Source organism: Rhinolophus sinicus, chromosome 1 (assembly GCF_057876585.1).
Source record: "Rhinolophus sinicus isolate RSI-liver-muscle chromosome 1, RSI-T2T, whole genome shotgun sequence".
Lineage (NCBI taxonomy): Eukaryota > Metazoa > Chordata > Mammalia > Chiroptera > Rhinolophidae > Rhinolophus > Rhinolophus sinicus.
This window is the reverse complement of record NC_142501.1, coordinates 149,532,641-149,553,284: the sequence shown is the minus strand read 5'-3', so window position 1 is coordinate 149,553,284 and position 20,644 is coordinate 149,532,641. Positions and strand designations below refer to the sequence as shown.

At 34.4% G+C, this 20,644-nt stretch overlaps 1 protein-coding gene across 31 annotated transcripts in view; it reads right to left on the bottom strand.

Moving 5' to 3' along the window:
* Positions 1-20,644, bottom strand: part of ADGRL3 (adhesion G protein-coupled receptor L3) — a 756,105-nt gene that overhangs the window by 630,363 nt on the left and 105,098 nt on the right. The gene's annotated exons all lie outside the window — the stretch shown is intronic.

Genomic DNA, 20,644 nt, shown 5'->3' with positions numbered 1-20,644 from the left:
TAACCACATGATAACAAAGTTTAGTTCCTTTCTCTGAACCTCAGAGTCTCCCCACATAAAAAGTAGGCAACCTATCTTACGGTTTTGAAATGACAAATGAAGAACACGTGTAAATAGTCTGATAAATTACAGATGCTGCATATTTGTAAAAATTATAGTTCCAACTGTCTCGTTTTACAGTAGATGAAATGAAGCCACAATATCCTAGAAATTTGGCTACTCCAATGAAAAGTGAAGGTGCCCACCTTTTTATTACCAGTCCCATTAGAAAAGTTCAAAGATTGTACTCCTAGTGTCCCAAGTCAGGAAAGAAAAAACTGACTTGAAATTTCAATATATGCATTCAAGTGAGAAAAATGACTAAACTCTGCAAGTAAATGTATATACATACATATATATCTCCCTACTAGCAATTTATACCTAGCAATGTTAGAAACTATTATGTACAGGTAAAGTTAACATTATTTTAGAGTGTATATTCCTCAAACCCAAAATTTCATATTGCTTAATAATTGACTAAATAAAAAAAGTAATGTCTGTATGACAGAACCAGCATGAACAACGTAGAAAGTCTAAGTGGGAAAATAACTTGTGATCAATGATAGACAAAATACTAATAAACCAAATATTAAAAAATGCTCCTATAAATTGAACAAAAGAGACCATAAAATATATGTGAAAATTTAAACAGAAGGAAAAGACACTGGGAATTATATGTATAATATTTTAACTTTGCTTTTAAACATATTTCATTGAAACATAATTTGTCATAATTTTTTGGCTATGACATATGTTCCAAGTGAAAAGACTGACAACTAAGTATTGTTGGTGTAAGCATCAAAGAAAAAAACATTTCAGGTATTATTGGAAGGAGTGTCTACTGGGAAAACATTTCTGATAATCAAGTTGACTGGATATGTTAAAATTTACAGTACATACTTTTTATCTGAAACTTTACTTAGAGGTATTTATCCTAGGGTTATAATCAGATGGGCACAAAAACACTTGAATGCAAAAGTGTTCTCTCCGTCATCACAAACTACCTCCCTTGTCCCTGCTGAGTGTGCTGGCTACATTACCCCTCCTTTGAACCTAACTGATTAGAAAAGCAAGAGCCCCTTGACACCAAATACTGTCTCTATCCTTGGAATTTTGAAATAAAAATGAAAACTTTAATCAAAATTAAATTGTGAGGACATGTAGTACTGGAGTAGACATTTTCCACTAAACATACAGATGCAAAGACTGCCGGCGGATACTAAAGAGAAACTAACAGAATGAAATATACCCAAAAGTGACCCCAATTTATTTCTTGATTCCAAGCGCTAAAGGAGGCTAGAACATCCTGAGGTTCTAGGAGGCATGTGTGTCCCCTGCTAATACATCCCTGTGTGTTCAGGCCACTTGAAGAGTTCTCTCCTGACAACAAACAATGAGTAAGTCAAAGTTATTCCTCAGCTTTGCTTATATTAGAAAACCGGAACACCTCCACATGCCCATCATTACAAAATCAGTTCAATACCTGAATCCTGTACAGTCATAAAAAGAGAACACAGACCTATAATCATTGCCTTACAAAGCTGTCATAACACACTGTTGAGTAAAGAAAAGCAGCTTACAGAACACCATCAATTCAATATATGAACACAAAGAGATATCTGAAAGAATAGTGACCTAAATTTAACAAAAATTATTTTTATAGAAATATCAGTTGATTTTATTCTCCTCTAATTTTCTGTATGGTGGGCTTTTCATTGAGCATCTATCTTTTTTTTCTTTCTTTTTTTTTTAATAAATGAGAAAACTTAATTTCTTTTTTAAAACAAATAAGTTAGAAACACACACACACAAAAAAAAAAAAAGAAGGAAAAGGAAGAAAAGCCTCAGTGAAACATCAAAGAACTGACTTTTCATTTCAAACAAAGGATGGTTTGATCCCTATAGGAAGGAAACTGACATTACTATCAACTTTCAAGAGTACCTACTATAAACCCAGATAATCTCTTTGGGTCGAAATCTCTTTGGGTTTCGATTAGCTAGCTAAATATGTCTCTTTTTTTCAAATATAAAACTTGCTTTGTTTTATAAAGTTATGTGAAATCATATCAAGAAGACTTGTAAGAGTATATTACTTAAATGCTGAGGGTATAGCATTTAAATTTGTGTCCTGTCCTCTAGCTGCTCAGAAGCAAGGAGGGAAAGAAATCAATAAACACCAGTCCTTCATCTCTGCTCAATTTAGCTCTTTTGGTGAACAAAGAATTCCTTATGGCAAACGTCCACAGCATCCAAATTTCAGTCAGCTTGACAGCCCTTTCAACCAGGTCAGGCCTAAGAGAGATAGTAATCAAGTCTCCCACGATGAATTTCATTCACAGAGCAGGAATGATTTTGGAGCAGGTCGAATCACTGCACACTACTGACTGGAGATCAATTTTCAGCTTGAAGGACTACAGAGAACAGTACACAATAAGGCAGGAAGAGGACTAGGCAAATTCGATAGTGTAACAAATCAAATGAGACCCTCTTAGTGTAAAGAGAAGCCAATCATATCACCTAACATTCCAACCACATTTATCAGGAAAATACTCTACTTTTAGGGGAAAAAAATATTACTTAAAATGTGAAACAAAGTTTTATCTAAATCTTTGACGTCACATATTATATCTGAAAAAAAAAAAAAATTCTGGCTATTTTTTCTTATAATGTACAGTATTCTTTGTCATACTCCTTTATATGCCGTGGATACATGCCTGAGTAAAATTTGTTTACCATGTCATATCTGTGTTTCTGTCATTCCCTTTCATTGTAAGGGAGATACTCTTTAATATTTAATGAAACAACTGGCGTAGGCCTTACAAGTTTTGCCTCTACATTATGACCAATCATTGGGAAACTGTCACTAGATGCAATTATCTCAGGAATATATGTCACAATGTTTTTGTTTTCTACATCACCTAGAATCCTAAAAGCTTTCCATGCTACCCCATCTTGTCCACCCAACAGATTAGCATTAAAAATTATTAGGCTAATTCCCTTTACTTATAAATAGGGTAGCTATTATATCTTAGTTTGCTGGGCACAGTTTCAGTGTATGCCTACTGTCCTGGAGTAAATACTAATAGTCCCTTTTCACTGTCAGTAGTGACCCAGTTTGCACTATAAATTAACACATATTCCTATTGAAAAATATGCAAATTTTTACCATGAAAAAAAAAAATCAACAAAAAACTTATCCATTAATTTCTGCTCTATATCATACTACCATTATACTTAATTCCTTATTCTCATGACCAATTTCTTGATATAATTTTTGAGTGTTTTAATGCAGCTTTAATTTCTTCGTTTTCCATTCACATCTCAAAATTTTAGAACCCAAGTTCTGCCTCTTTCAAACTACTAAACATACTCATTGATTAATAAATTATATTGCCTTTTCTAGGTTGGTATGCCAATAACATTGCAGAACATTTAGATTATTTGATTACTTCATTTTTCTTCAAATTGTTTTGTCCTTGTCTATTATTTTCACAATCTCTTCCTAACTCTTCAAATTATTTCTCTTATTTGTATTATGTCTAAAGCCTTTTAACCTCTTATTCCACTTGTTTTTCTTTAGTGATCTACTTGAATCCGAGATTTTCAACTAACACTTCTGCGCTCAAAACTATAAAATCTGTCCCTTTAATATCTACCAAAACTGTGAACTTCAAATTTTAATCTAACTAGAAAGTACTTCTTTATTGCATCTAGAGGCATTTTGAACTCAGTAAGTCCAAAACAGTTTTCATCACTCTTAACTGTATAATCTCTCCTCTATTAAAAGTACTTTATTCATCTTTCTATCCTTTAGAGTATTTAACAGTGACTTATGCTTAGATAGTAATCTTCAATAACATCATTTGTGAATGAAAAACAAAGTGTTTCTGGAACAGGGAAACCCAAATTTTGTAAAGGAAGTCTGTTGTAGAATTATTCTATGATTGTTCTATCAAAATCAAAATAATACCTTCAACAATACTTTAATTGCCTTTTCTTTAAATATACTATATCACTATTATATTCTCTCATTTAATATATATTTTCAGATTACATGTCCTTCTTGTATTAATATTTCATCAGAAACTTCCTATATCAAAGTTTCTTCACACAAATATAAAGCACTAACAGTCAAAGCAAAACCTAGGATGTTTCTTACCTGGACCTAGTTAAGCAGAAAATACTAAATAAGAATTGTTTTATCATCATTCTTCGATGATCAAAAAGTTATTCTCTGTTGACTATTTATAAAGGCACAAGATTCTACAACTAAATAATACCATCCAAAATCAACACATAATACAGTAAATATCTGATAAATTAGCTTTGCAACAGTTTTGAGTTTCTATAAATCAAGTATTTAAAAAAGAATGGCAAAGCATATTAATGATAAAACATCTACTTGTACTAAAGTAGAAAACAAGCTAGGAGCAAACTTTATAGGACACATGTATGAGTGTGTATTTTGCCTCAACCAGCAAAAGGAAGGAAAAAAAATAAATCGGTGAAACTCAATGTGTAGCTTCACTAGATAGAATGTTTTTCAAGATTTGGATGTACTTAGATTAAAAATAAGGACCACTGAGAAAAAGAGGGAAACTATAAGAATACTCCTAACATATGGCATTACATGAACATATCCATTGGGTTTTCTTACTTTATTCAGTAATGGCTTCTTTTCCAAACCACAGCATAGAGTAAAATGAAGGCAAAATGAAGCATAGCATCCCTGTCTTGTCTGAAGTAAAATGTATAGTGTAGTTCACTTAACCCACATATTTTCAATATTAAAAGGTTTGAGCTAGATTTGAGCTTGATACAAAAATTTGCATAACCGTATATCAAATAAATATTTTTAAAACTATCTAAATATATATTTATACTGTGGGCCATGATAACTCTATTTTAGTATCCACGATAGCCGAAAAACTACTCAAACGTTAAGGGGGTATATGTTTAGCACAGCATGAGCAGATTTTGCCCAGAGATTCCCATTAACTTCAATGAGAGTTGCATAGCTCAAACTTAACACACACTGCGTTGAATATTTACCCAAAGCACCTGAGCAAAAGCTCCCCGAAAGAAAGGAAATTTTAAATTTTCCAACACAAATCTAGCCTTTTCGGTATAATTAACCATTCAGTATTCTTAAACTCATAAGATAAATTGGTATTCTTTCCTCTAATATTAGTTGCTTTATCTTCAAAGCAAAAATAAAATATTTTATTTGTAATTTTTAATAATGATGGCTCTGTTGCCCAATAATATTAACATCATAGAAAAACTCTTCCAAATATCTTAGATATTTCACTGAAAATAGCTGTTAGATGGCTTAATAGTCATGTGCTTACCAAAATACCTTACTTTATGTGGATTTTTGTTGACTGTGGATAACTTTCAGTACAAAAAGAGTACTAAATATGTTTGTGTGCCTTATGTCTTCAAATTTCTGTCTTACATATTTTTCAAGGTTTTGGCTCATGTAAATTTAAAGTTAGGTTTGAATTTAGAGCTTATTGTATAAAATATGAAAATAGTTTGGCAAAAAACTACCATTCTCTAATAATAACAATCCTCAGACATTTCTTGGCTACATATGTTCTAATATCAAACTTTGAATTATTTTTTTCTAATTACATTTTAATTGGGTAGTTGGTTAATTGGATATCAGTAACACTGCAAAAACAATTCATAATTAAAATTAAATTGTTCTAAATAAAACGTATCTAATAAAAGTTCATGTATTTTTCCACATTAAACAAGTAATTGTAGCTACTACTAGAAATAGTATTAGTTTGCTGCCTAAATTTTTAAATAAGTTTTTATGATTTATTTTACAATGGTTTTAAAGTAAATTCAATGAATAGATATAATGATAAATGCTTCCTCTATTGAAAATATCTAATAAAAGAGCAAATGACCAGATTTCTCCTTATGTATGTTAGACAACATTTAAACAAAGTGAATAGATCTCTAAACACAGTGTGCGCCAAAAAAGTGTATACACATTTTAAGGAAAAACCTGTATTAAAATTGTAATACAATGAATGAGGCTGGCATTCACTTGATTAATGCTATCTTTTGAGTGAATGTCATATTACACATTGCTATGGTAATTCAATTCAACTTTGAAAAGTAATACATAGATAACATCTCTTAAAATGTGTTTTGGTTTTTTTTTGGCACCCCTGGTATTTAGCTCGTTAGGAAAGAGATTGACAAATGCATCCTCTTATACTCAGCACGCAGCAAATAGTTACTACTCAAGAAATGCTTATTGTAAAATCTTCCTTAATAGATAGCATTTGTTTACATTAACGAAATAAACTTTTCTTACATTGACGAAACTTTTCCATGTATGTGAAAAAAAGGAATGTCTTGCAGGGTGGTATGCAGGGTCTCTGGTCCCGCTCCCCGCATAAGAACCCAGGATATGGTGAGGCCAAACAGGAACACCCACGGAGCCATAGATAGGCTCCGCTGGGTGGAGCCTATCTTCTCGCTGGAGGCTGGGTTGGAGACACAGGAAGCAGGAGCCACACTATCCACAACCTGCCATCAACTTCTCTCTGCCAACCAACCTCACTTGCTAGCTGCAATCCGCTCTTGCTAGCTCAGCCACCATCTTCTTGCTAGCCCCCATTTTCTGCTAGCATAGCCACAGCAGTTATATTAGTGGCCAATGGCTCACTGGTTACAGCTGACGGCCACCTAGCCACAGCTGATGGCCATCCAATCACAGTTGATGGCCATTTACTACCTGAGCTAGCACCTTTCCACTTGAGGCCAGGAGCCTGGAAACTGCACTCCTGGCTCTGTCCGCACAAGGAGAAAAGTGACCAGTAAATTTCAACTACAGAAAATGATTTCATGCTCAGGACGATTCAAAATTAAATTTCTTGATTAAAAAAAATGTTTATAGAGGACTTACTTTTCTCCTATAATTAAACAATAAATATTTGAAAATAATATAGGAAATAAACATTTAAGTGCTCATTTGCAACCTATAAGAAAATCATATATTTCCTAGAATTTCCACTGAAATAAAATGAGTTTTTTGATCTGCATGTGGATTCCAACAGGTTATAACTGTTCTGAAACAAGAGGACCCCTGTGTAATAATACTTACAAACAATGTGGCCAAAGAGACTTCAAATTCCTCATAACACAGTGTATATTAACAGCGTACAGACACTGGACGCATTTCACGCAGGAGATTGAGTAGCTTACAAACCAAGATGTCATGTTTCCTTTGGGTTAAGAGTATTTATGTTGGAATAAAACACAGCTGGTTTCCAGTCAGGGGTGGGCTCTGCTTCCTCACCTGTTTAACCATAGGCAAATGGTTTAACTCGCTAGGTCCCAGTTTCCCTGTAGCTCTATTTCTTAATTTCCTATATGGAAGTGATACTTTTCAATGTAAAAGTTTCTCGTATTCCTAAAGGGACATAATGCTCTGCAATGTGCAAGTAATCAATAACTTTTTATTCACACAAAGACCACCCTTTCTCTTCCTATTTCACAGTAAGCTATTTAATCCTACTAGTCCAAAATTAACTTTTTACATAATAATTTATTACATTAAATATACGTTTACTCCTCTAATTTATTTCATATAACCAGTAATAAAAGAATACTAACTTAAAATTTCCAGGAAAGATAAAAAAAAAAAAAAAAAAAGATCATATTAGAAAAAACAAAAAGTTAGAATATAATATAGGGCAGAATATTTTCTGTCATGTAACCTGTCCTCAACACCTAGAACTAGTATTGGAACATTCTCAACAAATATTTTTTACATGAAAAAAAGGAAAAGCCTGTTGAATGAGAATTCACATGAAACTTTCAAAGTGGTGGTATTCTATTGAGTTACTGAAAAAGTTTTCTACTCACATTTCAGTAGTACTTCTGCCTTAGTATATCAGGATATGTTAATATCCAAAGATTGCACTATAATATAAATAAAAATAACAGTACAATACCTGTCATAAAATTGTATATACTATTTTTGAGCAATGCATTCAGTAAACAAGTCAAAATTCCACACAATAAGAACTTTAACTACGATAATAAGGTTATTATTTGAGGCTTTTAGAATTTAACATTCAATTTCATGTATGATTTAATGGATTGTATTACCCGTGGCTTAGTTGAAATCTAGCTTCTCCCTAACTATGCCAATGTAATTAGTAAACTCCTATTTTTCAGAAACTAGAATTGTGAGAGCCAAGGCAGAAACCTGCAAAAAAGTTTAATATGTGACCATTGCTGTCAAAAATCTTAAAATTAAAAATGCATACCAAATGTTTTGTAAGTATTCTCCATTTAAATATAAAAAAAGATACATCATCTTTGCTTCTTCCACATTTACCTGTTGAGATACCAGGTCCTAGAAATATTTGGTGGATTACTTCTCATTTCCAACAATAAAACATTAGAAGCAAACACAAATCAATGCCTGAAGTCAATTTTGTAAACTAATCAGGTTTTACTTTTGATTTTCTACCAGAAGATTTATATGTAATTATAAGGCTATATAGTCTTAAAAATAATCAAGGCTACCCTATTGTATCTGTTTCTAAAACTCCCGCCTCCTTCTTGAAATCAGGTTAAACTGTCAGGATACAACCAAATCCCTCCTTTAAACGCTTTTATTTCAATGTACTCTCTAACCTCTCTGGCAATGCTTTGTCTATTTGTTTCCGTTTCCAGGCACAAAGTATCTTTGATTTAGTAGGTACATATATATATATATATATAGAAAATGTCACTGCGTCTTTAGATAGCTTCAAACAGAAAAAGGGAGTTATCCTGAACTGCACAAAACCTAAAGAAAAGCTATGAAAGAAACTGATTATCATATCTATCTCTTTCCCCCAACAAGTCATATTACTTTTAATGCTCTAAAACAAACACAGTTGAAACCTATAATGAGAATAACAAGAGATAAATGAGTTGATTTCTTGATATGTGCTAATCAAGTCTTCTAGGTGCTTTACAAGTATCAACCCACTTAATCCTCTCAAAAACTATTTGTTCAATTTATAGATGAGAAAATGGGGGCAAAATAAAGCCACCTGCCAGATGAACTTGATTAGAAGGAGGAAGAGATAGACACTTGTGGGGACAGAGCCAGAAGTGCAGTTTCCAGGCTCTCGGCCTCACGTGGTAAGGTGCTGGCTCAGGTAGTAAATGGCCATCAACTGTGATTGGATGGCCATCAGCTATGGCTAGTTGGCCATCAGCTGTAACCAGTGAGCCATTGGCCACTAATATAACTGTTGTGGCTACGCTAGCAGGAAAATGGGAGCTAGCAAGAAGATGGTGGCTGAGCTAGCAAGCGCGGATTGCGAGAGGCGGATGCCGCCGGCGAGAATATAGTGGTCTGACTCCCCTATCTATGGCTCCATAGCTGTTCCTTTTTGGCCTCACCATATCCTGCGTTCTTATGTGGGGAGCGGGACCAGAGACCCCGCAGGCCGCCCTGCATGACACCACCTAAGGCTATCTTTGGTGGTTTCAACAAAAAAGATCTATTCTCATCAATTACCATATTCTTCTTTGTCCGCAAAGATCAGTGAATGAGGTAGCCAGAACAAAATCCATACCAAGATGTCCAAGTGAAAACCGCAGAACTTGTGAATATCTTATGTTACATGGCAAAGTGGAATTAAGGTTGCAACTAAGGACCCTAATCTGCTCACCTGGTGGATGAGATTGTCCGGGTAGGGCCAACATAATCATAAGGGCCCGTCCGTATAAGGGGAAGAAGGAGGTATATGAGAGAACTAGGGAAATGGCAGACAAAGAACTTGGCTGTGAAGATGGAGGATGGAGTCCATGAGCCAAGAGCAGGGGACAGCATCTAGATGCTGGAAATGACAAGGAAATGGATTTTCTCCTAAAACCTCCATAAAGCCCACATTTTGGTTGGAGGCCATAGAGAACTATTTCAGACTTCTGACATCCAGGCTGTAAGGTAATAAATTTGTGTTGTTTTAAGTAATTAAATTTGTAAATTGTTACAGCAGTGTAATGGGTAACTTGGTTAGGTTATGAGGACCAATTGTTTCGCCAAACACCAATCTAGATATCGCTGTAATCACATCTAGATGTGATTAACATTTACAATCAGCTGACTTTAAGTAAAGCAGCAGATTGTCCTTCATAATATGGGTGGGCCTCATCCAATCAGTTGAAGGTCTTTAGAGCAAAGACAAGAGGTTCCCCGAGGAATGAAGAATTCTACTTCAGGCTGCATCACAGAAATTCTACCTGAGTATTTGCTCAGAACTCCAACATCATTTCTTACCGCCTCTCCAGCCTGAGTCAATTCCTTAAAATCTCTCTCCTGCGTGTAACTTAACTACTAGTAACTTACTACTCTTTCTATTTGGTACAACTATTCTTAAATATATTAGTATATTGAAGATAGTGTATTGGTGACCTGGGGCTGCCATGACAAAATACCACAGACTGGGTGGCTTAACCAACAGAAATTTATTTCTCAAGAGTTCCGGAGGCTAGAAGTCCAAGATCAAAGTCGCATCCAATGTGGCCCTGGTGAGCCCTCTTCCTGGCTTGCAGACAACTGCCTTCTCACTGTGTCCTCACCTGGAGGAGAGAGCTCTGGTGTCTCTCCCTCTTCTTATGAGGGTATTAGTCCTATTGGACTAGGGCCCCACACTTATGACCTCATTTAACCTTTCTTACTCTTTCACACGTCCTATCTCCAAATGCACTCACATTGGGGCTAGGGCTTCAACATATGAATTGGGGGAGGGTGCAAATTCAGTCCGTAGCAGAGCCCATTGCTCAAAGAACATGCACATTATTTTAGTATCTTTTATATTTAAAATTTAACAAAGTTACTCATAGACATGAGCACCTTATGTTACTGGATTGCCAGTGACCTATAGTTTATTACATAATATAATTAATCAATATAATTACTTATACAGCATTTGATAGTTTACAGAACACTCTCAGATTACAAAAACTTTATGAATAGTTTTTCATGTGTGATCAAATTTGAGCACAGTGGGATGCAATGCATTTCAATATATTAGTCTCACAAATAGTGAGCTGGGATTCAATTTTATGCCTGTTGATTTTAAATGTTAAAGCTTTGTATATTCAAAACTGCACATCAACTATGACACATGGGAGGGGGGTGTAAGAATTTCTGGGCTAGCAGAATATGCTAAATCACTTTTCAGGAATTAGCCAGACATCGCCATCCTTTTCTTAGCTCTGAGTAGAAACATGTAAAATATACCCAGGTTTTTAACAAAGTAAAAAATAAAGAAAAACTTTAAATACCTTGGGTAGAAAGTAATATTGATGTAAAGATATCTATCAAATTACTTAGTAATTAATTCCAAGTGGTTGTAGAGAGAATTGAAAATTTCTTTCCCCAGAATGAAATGAAAGTGAAAGATTGTCATGTGTTTTCCTTGATTAGTGTTGTTTTGAGTTTCTGAAAATGCTACATTTCTATATAAAATCATTCTTAGGTTTTTCACCCAAAAATGATCCTGGGATAAAGCAGTATTTTGGTGCATATTTTAAAACCAGGCACCTTGGTTCTTAATTATACAATTTTCAAATATGTTGTTATCTAGACAAGTTACTTAATAGCTATAAGTTTCAAGGTTTCTTCTAACTAAAATGGTCATAATAATGCAAGAGAGCTGGAAAGATTGAATTAGAAAAATCTATAAAACTGGCCAAATATCTGACCATTCATAATTCCTAAACAAATATGATATTTAATTAGCAATGTGACTGTCAACCTGATAATCCCATTTAAAATATTTTGAATTCTTTGGAATATTAAATTTGACAAGAAAAGAAAAAAAACATAAAATTTAATTGAGGGAGTTTTCATATTTCAGAATCTTACAGGTCTTGCAACTGGGCAAACTTGTGATGTGCACTATAATTGCATAAGTGTAAGTGTGTCGGGGTGACATTGAGCTGTTATCCTGATGAGGGACCCTGATGATGCTTATCTGAAGATTTATCATTTTGTTGACTAGCATGGGCTAACTCCATCAAACACAGTGAAAAGACTGCAGCAGACAGTGTGTGTCAGTAATTCTTCTTAAAGGAGCAATGACTCAAATCATGAGAACTATAATGACATTACACTACTTCCTGATTTACAAACTTTTCCAAGCATTACCTCATTTGGTCCTCAAAACAATCGATATGAACACAAGATAGCTTTTGCTGCTGGAAGCAATGGAGTTCTGAGAAGGTAACATTTTGTCCTATTAGCAATTCAGAGCTAAACTCCCTATCTTGAATCTCCTTGTTCAACTTCTTCCAAAGTTAAGTAGATTGAGTTTGAAAAACTAATTTATTTACAATAAGATCCTATTCATTTTCCTTTTTTATAATGCACAGAAATAATCGCTCTCTTATTAAGTCTTAACATAAGGATAAAGAAGATTAAAAAGATTTTAAGACAGCATTTTCTATTAAAACTGTTTGTGTGGCATATTAGAAGGCTAATATTGTCTCTGGTTACTCTATAAGGATAGAATCTTCATTTTTGCCTTTTCACCCTCCCTCCCCTCACCAAAAAAAACGAAAAAAAGAATGTGCATATATATATATATATATATATATATATATATATATATATATATATACACATATGTGTATATATAAACGTGTGTGTGTATATATATACACGTATACACACACACACACACACACACACACACATATATGATTAGGAAACAAGCTACTTCACTCTACACTAATCTGCATTCACAATTCATTTTTACTGCACCATTCAAAAAAGTACCATACCCAATACAAAAAGAAAAGCCTACTAATGTATGCATTATCCAAGAAGGAAAAACTAAGTTAACAGCTTTTGATGTAAGGAGATCCATTTCCAGCACTTCTATAAACCCATTAAGGGTCCTGGCAGTACATAATGAATGTACTCGAACAACTCCTTGAATTATGACATAATGCAAAGCCTTTGTAAGGATCCTATAAATCTTTGGGTCAAAACTGCTGTGCAACCGACTGGAGTACTTGTATATGATTCCACCAAAAATCTGCTTTATATTTTAAAAAGTTAAAATGATTGCTGCTACCTTAGTGCCAGTAGCTAGGATAGTAGCCTGCCAGATCGTCTCCCAGATTCAGCTCTAACAAACATAGTAATATGCTTGAACAATATATAATTCAGCCTTGTGGTTTATCACAAAACAATTACACAATCAGAAAGTGACCAAAGTTTTCAGAGCTGTAAGGGAATTTAGAAATCAACAGTGCTTTTTCATCTACAGTTTCAGAATTTACTTCTCTCTTATACCTTTCTAGATTAAAAAAACTGAATACACACAAAAGGTAAGTCTGGGTAGAAGCTTATAAATTTCAAAGCCTTAAGGAAAAAACTTCAAAAGAAATCAATTTACACTGTTCAATTTCTGTATTATTGGGAATTTTGCTGTCTTGAACAAAATGCATCTTGAAAAAGAGACCTTAGAAAAATTGCTTAAAATTCTCTACTTCCCTTTAGATAGTTCCCAGAAGTGGAAAGAAGAGAGGAGATTCCAAATTATATACCAGACACTTGATATGTTGGCAAAAAATGTACTCAAATATTTTAAATGATCCCAACAGTCCTAAAAAAAAACATGGACATAATGCAGAACTGACTGGAACAATTCCAAATCACTTCCTAAGTCACACTAGCTCGTTTTATAGTTCATTTCTAGCAACTTACCATTATCTCCTACCTAGAAAACTACAAAGGTCTTTAACTGATCTGTCTTCAACTCTTGCCCCAGCTTATCCCCAGTTCATTATCCATCCAGTAACTAGAATAATCACCTACAATGTAAATCAAATATGCAATTCTTCTCCTTATAACTATCCAAAATGATTTTCAAGAAAGTAGATGACAATTCAAATTTCCTACTGTGGCATTTTGAGATCCTACATAATTTAGACCCTGACTAACTTTCTAACTTTATATTTTACCCTACTTGGCTACCACACTAAATGCCAGCCAATGTGGCCTTTTCTGTGCATGAAATAAGAAAAGTTTGTTTATGTTTCAGGGCTCTTACTTTGGCTTTTTCCCAGATCCTTAAGAGGCTTCCTATTTTTTATCATTTAGGTTTCATCCAAAATGTAACTCCTTAGTGTAGCCTAGGTAACCTTCATTCCCAGATCTCTCTATATACATTTACCTTGTGCTATTTAATTATATTTAACACTGTCTGGAATCATTTTATTCAGTAAGTTTTTTGTGTGTTTTTTTTCATAATCTGTCTGCCTCAAGTAGAATTAAGTTTCATGAGAGCAGTCATAAACTTTCAATTACTGTTATATCCCAGGGTCCCAAACAGCTTTGGCACATAGTAGATGTTCAATAAATATCTATGCATGTAAGAGAAATTATGATAATCTGGAACTATATTTTTAAACATGATATGTATTTGGAAAATAGTGGAGAAAATGAGACACACTTATCCTGTAAGTTCATTTGGCATTTAACTTGCTGCTAAGAAGTCATCTTGAGGACTCTTTACTAAGACTGAGATATAGTTTTATGGTGATTTGGAAAACAGCAGTCAAAGCCCCACAAAAGCCAACCAAACCTGGCTCCTGTTATGTCTCTAGGTCCCTAACCTTCTTTCAAGGTATCCAGAAGTTCCTGGTAGGAGGAAGAGACCTTATAAATCTACATATCCAAGACTTAAAATCAATCCCAGTCTGGTCCCTTGCCTCAACAGCCGCTCCTTCAAGATCACTTGAACTACATTTTTTAATGCTGACATTGGAGGCTTAGTTCCTAAGCTCATACAAAGCCCTTTCCTAACATCCTGAGGTTCACCACCAAAGTATTTGTGACTAGTCTGTATTGGAAATCAGAACATCTTCTTGACCCCTTTGAGTGGTTTGGGGGAACCTAATGAAGCACAGTCCTTAATTCTGTGTTCTGCAATTGGGGTAGAAAATGAAAGACTTACCGTGGATGGCCAAACATGGGACTAGTTATCAGATCAGAAGTAAGGGAGGGCCAGGGACAAGGCTCCTGTGAGTTAAGATCTTGGTCAAGAACTGAGCAGTTCCTCCTCTTGCGAAATTGGACCTGATTTCTATCAGTCTCAGAAAGTGTTAGCTCTGCTTTGAATATTCTCCTCCTTCCCACCCCAACCCCATGCCACTCTTACAACTTTCCCTATCTCTTTTCCTTGAAATCTCAGTTTAAATGTCCCTTCTTTAGGTAGACTTCCATGATACCCTGGATTATATCAAGTCTGCACATATGTATTCATGCTTAAAAACATTAGTTACAATTTCTTATTATAGTAGTTATCCAATATGTATCCAATGACTGAATTAATGAGTATGTAGATGATTAGATAACAGAGTCCATTTAAAACAAAGAGTGAAAAACGGTTAAGGCTAACCAGGATTTCTTAACTATAATAATGACATTTGGAAATTAATGTTTCTTTGTTGTGGGAGGCTGTCCTATGCATTACAGAATGTTTAGCAGCATCCAACCTCTACTCACAAGATTCCAGTAACACACACACACACACACACACACACACACACACACACACACACACACAATTGTGACAACCAAAAATTGTTTCCAGACACTGCCAAATATCTCCTGGAAAGTAAAACTGTCTCCAGGTAAGAAGACCTGGGCTTGAGTAAACTACTATAACAATGTTAGAAGCCATATTCCAGAAGGAATACAACAAAATGGAAGCAACCTGGGTCTACACATCATGATTTAGACAAGTGCCGAAGAAAACCATCTGATATGCAATGTATACAAGCAAGAAACAAATCTTTAGTGTTAAAACCTTTTATTTGTCACTGCAACATAGCCTATACCATCCTGAATAATGCACTAAAAATAGTATGGCGGGGATTTTTTTTGTTTGTTTTTTTTGTTTTTTGCCTTTTTTTTTTTTTTTTTTGTCAGCATCATTCACCAGTCAGGATGAGAAGCTCAAAAAAAACAGACTTATTTCACCTAATGTTGAAATTTGTCGCACTGTAGAATGTCCTTGACTAAGCTCTGGATATCTTTTTTTTATCCTTTTCATATCAAAATAATACAAGACAAATAAGAAATCACAACCTAGACTGGAATGTACTCTTTCCACTCTTTCTAACTCCTACATAGCATGCATAATTTAGTTAGAGCCATTAAATTTGTAATGGTCCACAAGCACTCAACCTGAGATGATTCAGTTATCTTCCCCTGAAGTGGGAGAAGTAAAAGCAGAAGGATGAAAGAAAAGGGAACAGAATTCAAAAATAAACAAACAATAAACTAAACTGACCTTAAAGATTTCATAGAAAATAATAATCCTAATTAGGATGCTCAGCCTTTTCGCATGCTATGTTTATTCCCCAAAAGCTCAAAGGATTTTGGATTTGATTTTGCAATTTCAATACATATGTGATTGCTTGAGAAAACTAGTAATTCTCGTAAAATATTGTCTTTGAAGGAACCAAAGAGCAGGATATAATCATGTGTCTCAATGGACTGATCACTTGAGTACACCCCAGAATAACCCATGCCCTTGAATGATTCCAAAGAATGGAAAATCGCTATTGTTCTTCACGGGGGGAAAAAACCACAATTCTGCATTTAAGCAGTCATTGTATCAAGTCAGGAGAGACAGCAAAACCACCTCTCTCTCTATATATATATCAGAAGTCAATACCATGAGTAGTTTACCAAGAGCCTAAGCACGCTATCCCTCTATAAACCTGGTCATTTAATAAATAATCTTTTAATGATTAATCAGAATTAAGAGTTGGTCCACTTTTATATATTTTACTTATTAGGCTTTAGCCAGGAAAAAGAAAATCTCTACTTTTCTAAGAGCTCTTATATTCTGCACACGATCTGGGCAGCAAGAGACTACCTGAAATATTAGAAACTGGGCAGCAAGAGACTACCTGGAATATTTTCTAGACCTTAACCTTCCCATGACATTTTCAAATTCAACAAGCAGAAGACCCTTTAACAGATACGGCATTTATAGGTAATGTTTACAGATTAAACAGTGCATATGCATTCAGCACACAATTTGTGCTATGTACCAAGTGCCAAAACATAATAACTTAGATCCCAAAATGGGTGAGTTCCTTATACGTAAAATAGCTTGCAAAGAACAAAAACAGATAAATTAGCATAACTCCTTCTTTCCTCAATATCCTTGGCAGCAGAGAACAAAACCCCCCACTGGTAAAAAAGCTGTTCCATCTGCTATCCTATTGCAAGAACAGCTTGCTTTCTTTGAAAGATGATTTATGGGACAACCCAATCATATCTTCCATTGTATTTGGGTGGAAGGTTGTGGTAGTGAGGTTTTTGTGGATAATGTCCATCCCTTGAAGGTCCACTGGTTAAAACAACTAAAAACCAATATTCTGAACCAATGAGTTATCAGCAATCTGCCTTCCTTTTCCTTTTAACCTCTTTAAATCGTGAGTTGTTATTTGTATCTGAAGATAGCTCTGTGCTATGCATGATTTATTAGGAGAGCTGTGTACATAAGAATGAAATTATTTAGTGCAGATAAATGATCATTACCACAGAACAAGAAGAAGAATTATGGTGGAAGTAACTGTCTTACTAATTTTCCCACAGAGACAATGAGTAGATAAGGTGCTAGTAACAAACCCCAGTGGTCACTCTCCTGCATTCTAATTTGTAGAGCGTTGGTTGAGGCAAAAAAAAAAAAAGCATTTAAACATTTGATCCCCATTATACAAGTACGGCAGAGTCAAATTAGGGTACCAGATGTCCTGACTTCAGAATTGAACCACATAGTAGACCAAGCAGTCTCTTAATTTAGTGAATTGAAATTGATTTCCAAAAAAGTAATGGACAGATGTGACTTCCTTTCAGCCTTCACATTTTTCTCCCCTCTGGAAAATCAATTAGAAATGAGCAATATTTAAAGCTTTACATTTTTATGACTCAAAATAAATTCTGATCTTTTGAAATTAACTTTGAAGCCATCCATATAATTTGAAGGAGTATTCTTTTGTCTACAGCTGCAACAAAAATATAACTGAAGAACTTGACAAACAAATATATTTTTTTACTTTATTGTAAAGAAAAGAAAAACAAAATAGTACTTCTTCCATTGTATTATCTTTCTAAGACAGTAAGCTGTAATACTCTATCATCATTTCAGTAATGTTGATTGCACAAATTCCTCCTTCCTTGGCTTCATGACCTTCAGAATCGCAATCCATTATTGAGAGTAAAGTTTCAGAGATCCTTTTAAGACAAGGTAAATCTTCAGAACTATTAACCCATTCAGTTTTACATATGTGTTTTATTTTTTTCTGCTTTATGACGCCATTAATCTCTCATTCCCAATAGCCCCCAATTTTTAATTAAAGTAGAAGTTTTTCAGACATCATTTTTATTATTGTCTGATGCCTTCACTAATGGTTTTTATTTTATTGTGAATTTCAAATGTTGGTGTGGTACCAGGATGGATAAACATACTAGCAGCAGACTCAAGTGAATGAACAGGTTAACTGTAGTAAATGTCCCCTAAGGAAGTCTTAAAAACACTAAGAGTACACTAACATTTTACTATCATTCTCACTGAAACCTCAAGGGGTGTAAAAACAGTTACCAACAATTTAGTATACATGGTACCCTTTCCTGCCTTCCTCTCTTCCCACTGTCACATTTCCGAGGAAAGGCTGGTATTCCCTCACCACCTTTCCATTCTCAGAAGCAGTTTTACAGTGCAAGATCTTGCTCTCTCTCCATCCCATATTTGTTCCCCTCAAAGGGAAAGAATTGTAAAACACTACCTTTCAATGAGTCAATGTGTCAAGGTCATTATTCTTTTGTGGTACCCTCTCCTGGCCCTTCCCCTTTTTCACAGACTTGCACCCCCATAACATCTTTTTCTTCCTACTAGGAAGTCACTAGGACAAGTCTTGTCCTTGCTTTCAGAAAAATTGTGATTCTCCAGCTACTGCCTGGTACAAAGTGGGAGGTGTCACCATTTCAGGGGGCTGTAATTGGAAAGCCCACTCTTTCACCCAAGCTACATTCTCTAAGTTAGCCCTGATGAGTTTAAAACTAACAGATTGATCTTAATTCCCCAATTGGTTCACAAATAAGACAGAAAAAAAAAGGAGGGGTGTGATTAATTTTTACTATTCAACCTCCAGCTAGTGGGAAAAAATATTACATTGCTAATCATCCAACATCTGGACTCCAGAACTCCCCCTTCAGTACAGTATGCTGTACACCTTAATAGCACTTTAAATTGTTTTTTTCTAGTATCGCATTATGTTTACATACAAAATATATCTTTTTTCTTCTATATAATTTCTATAATTTTGGCAACATATGGTTTGCATACTTTCATATTTCATATTCATTAATTGATATTTGTAATTTATGAACATTTGTCACAGAACGAATAACTCATCAAAACAAAGTTTTCTTTCAAAATAAAAATCAGTGCTATTAAAACATGAACACATAACAACAAAACAGTTTTATAAAAAGTATGGGCTTTAAATTCCAGCTCCATGATTCATTTGATAGGTGAATTGGGACAACATACTTAATATCTCTAATCCCTATTTTCCTAATCTGTGAACTAGAAAAAAAAAAAAAAAATCCTTCCCATAAATGTGAATGTAGGATTGAAAATGGTATCTCAGAATAGTGTTAGGCAATTAGTAAATGATGAAGCTATTTTAGATATTATCATCAGGTGGCAATCTTATACATAACTATTTTTCATTATTATATTAACTTTCAAAAATATATTTCCAGGCCTATAAAAGCAGAAAAACAATCTTTAAAACTATGGGGCTTTGTCTTTTCTTTCTCACCATGGCCACTAATTGTTTCACATTGGGCAAGTCACTTTTTCATTAGGAAACTCAATGCTTACATTTACAAAATGCTTTAAAAAACAAAATTTTTACACACGGGGATTCAATAATGGAAATAAAGGGGGTATCACAGAGTGAGCGTTGAATACTTATTAGTTCCCTTCCCTCCTTCCACTGAACAAATGCATGAGTTCATTTTGTTTTCTTTATAGACATCTGATGTAGACAGAAGTTCTTTGCCCTTTAAAATAGAGTTGTACAAAATGGTTACACAAGTTTGGGATGGGGAGTTGACTGGAAAGGATCAGTAGGGAACTTTCTGGGGGGAAGGGAGTGTTCTAAATCTTGTTTTACGTGGTGTTTATACAGTAGTATATAGCTGTCAAAAATCCTTGAACACTTCAGAGGTATGCATATTAGTTTATGTTAATTACATCTCAATCTTTTAAAACCCAGACTGATAAAGAAAACCAAAAGGCTTTAATACTGTACTTTTTTTTTTCTATGAACCATTTAGTATTAAAGAAATACAGAAAAAAAGGTTGATTTAGTAGGAAAGTTCACATGGAAATGTAAATGCCCTTCTTCTCTTTAAAAATCAGATCTGGTAAGAGTGAACCCACATTTCCTCAAGGCAACAATTACTAAAGTTGAGTACAACTAACTTTTTAGAAAGAGTTTGCCCACCCCACCAACTTTAGTGTTT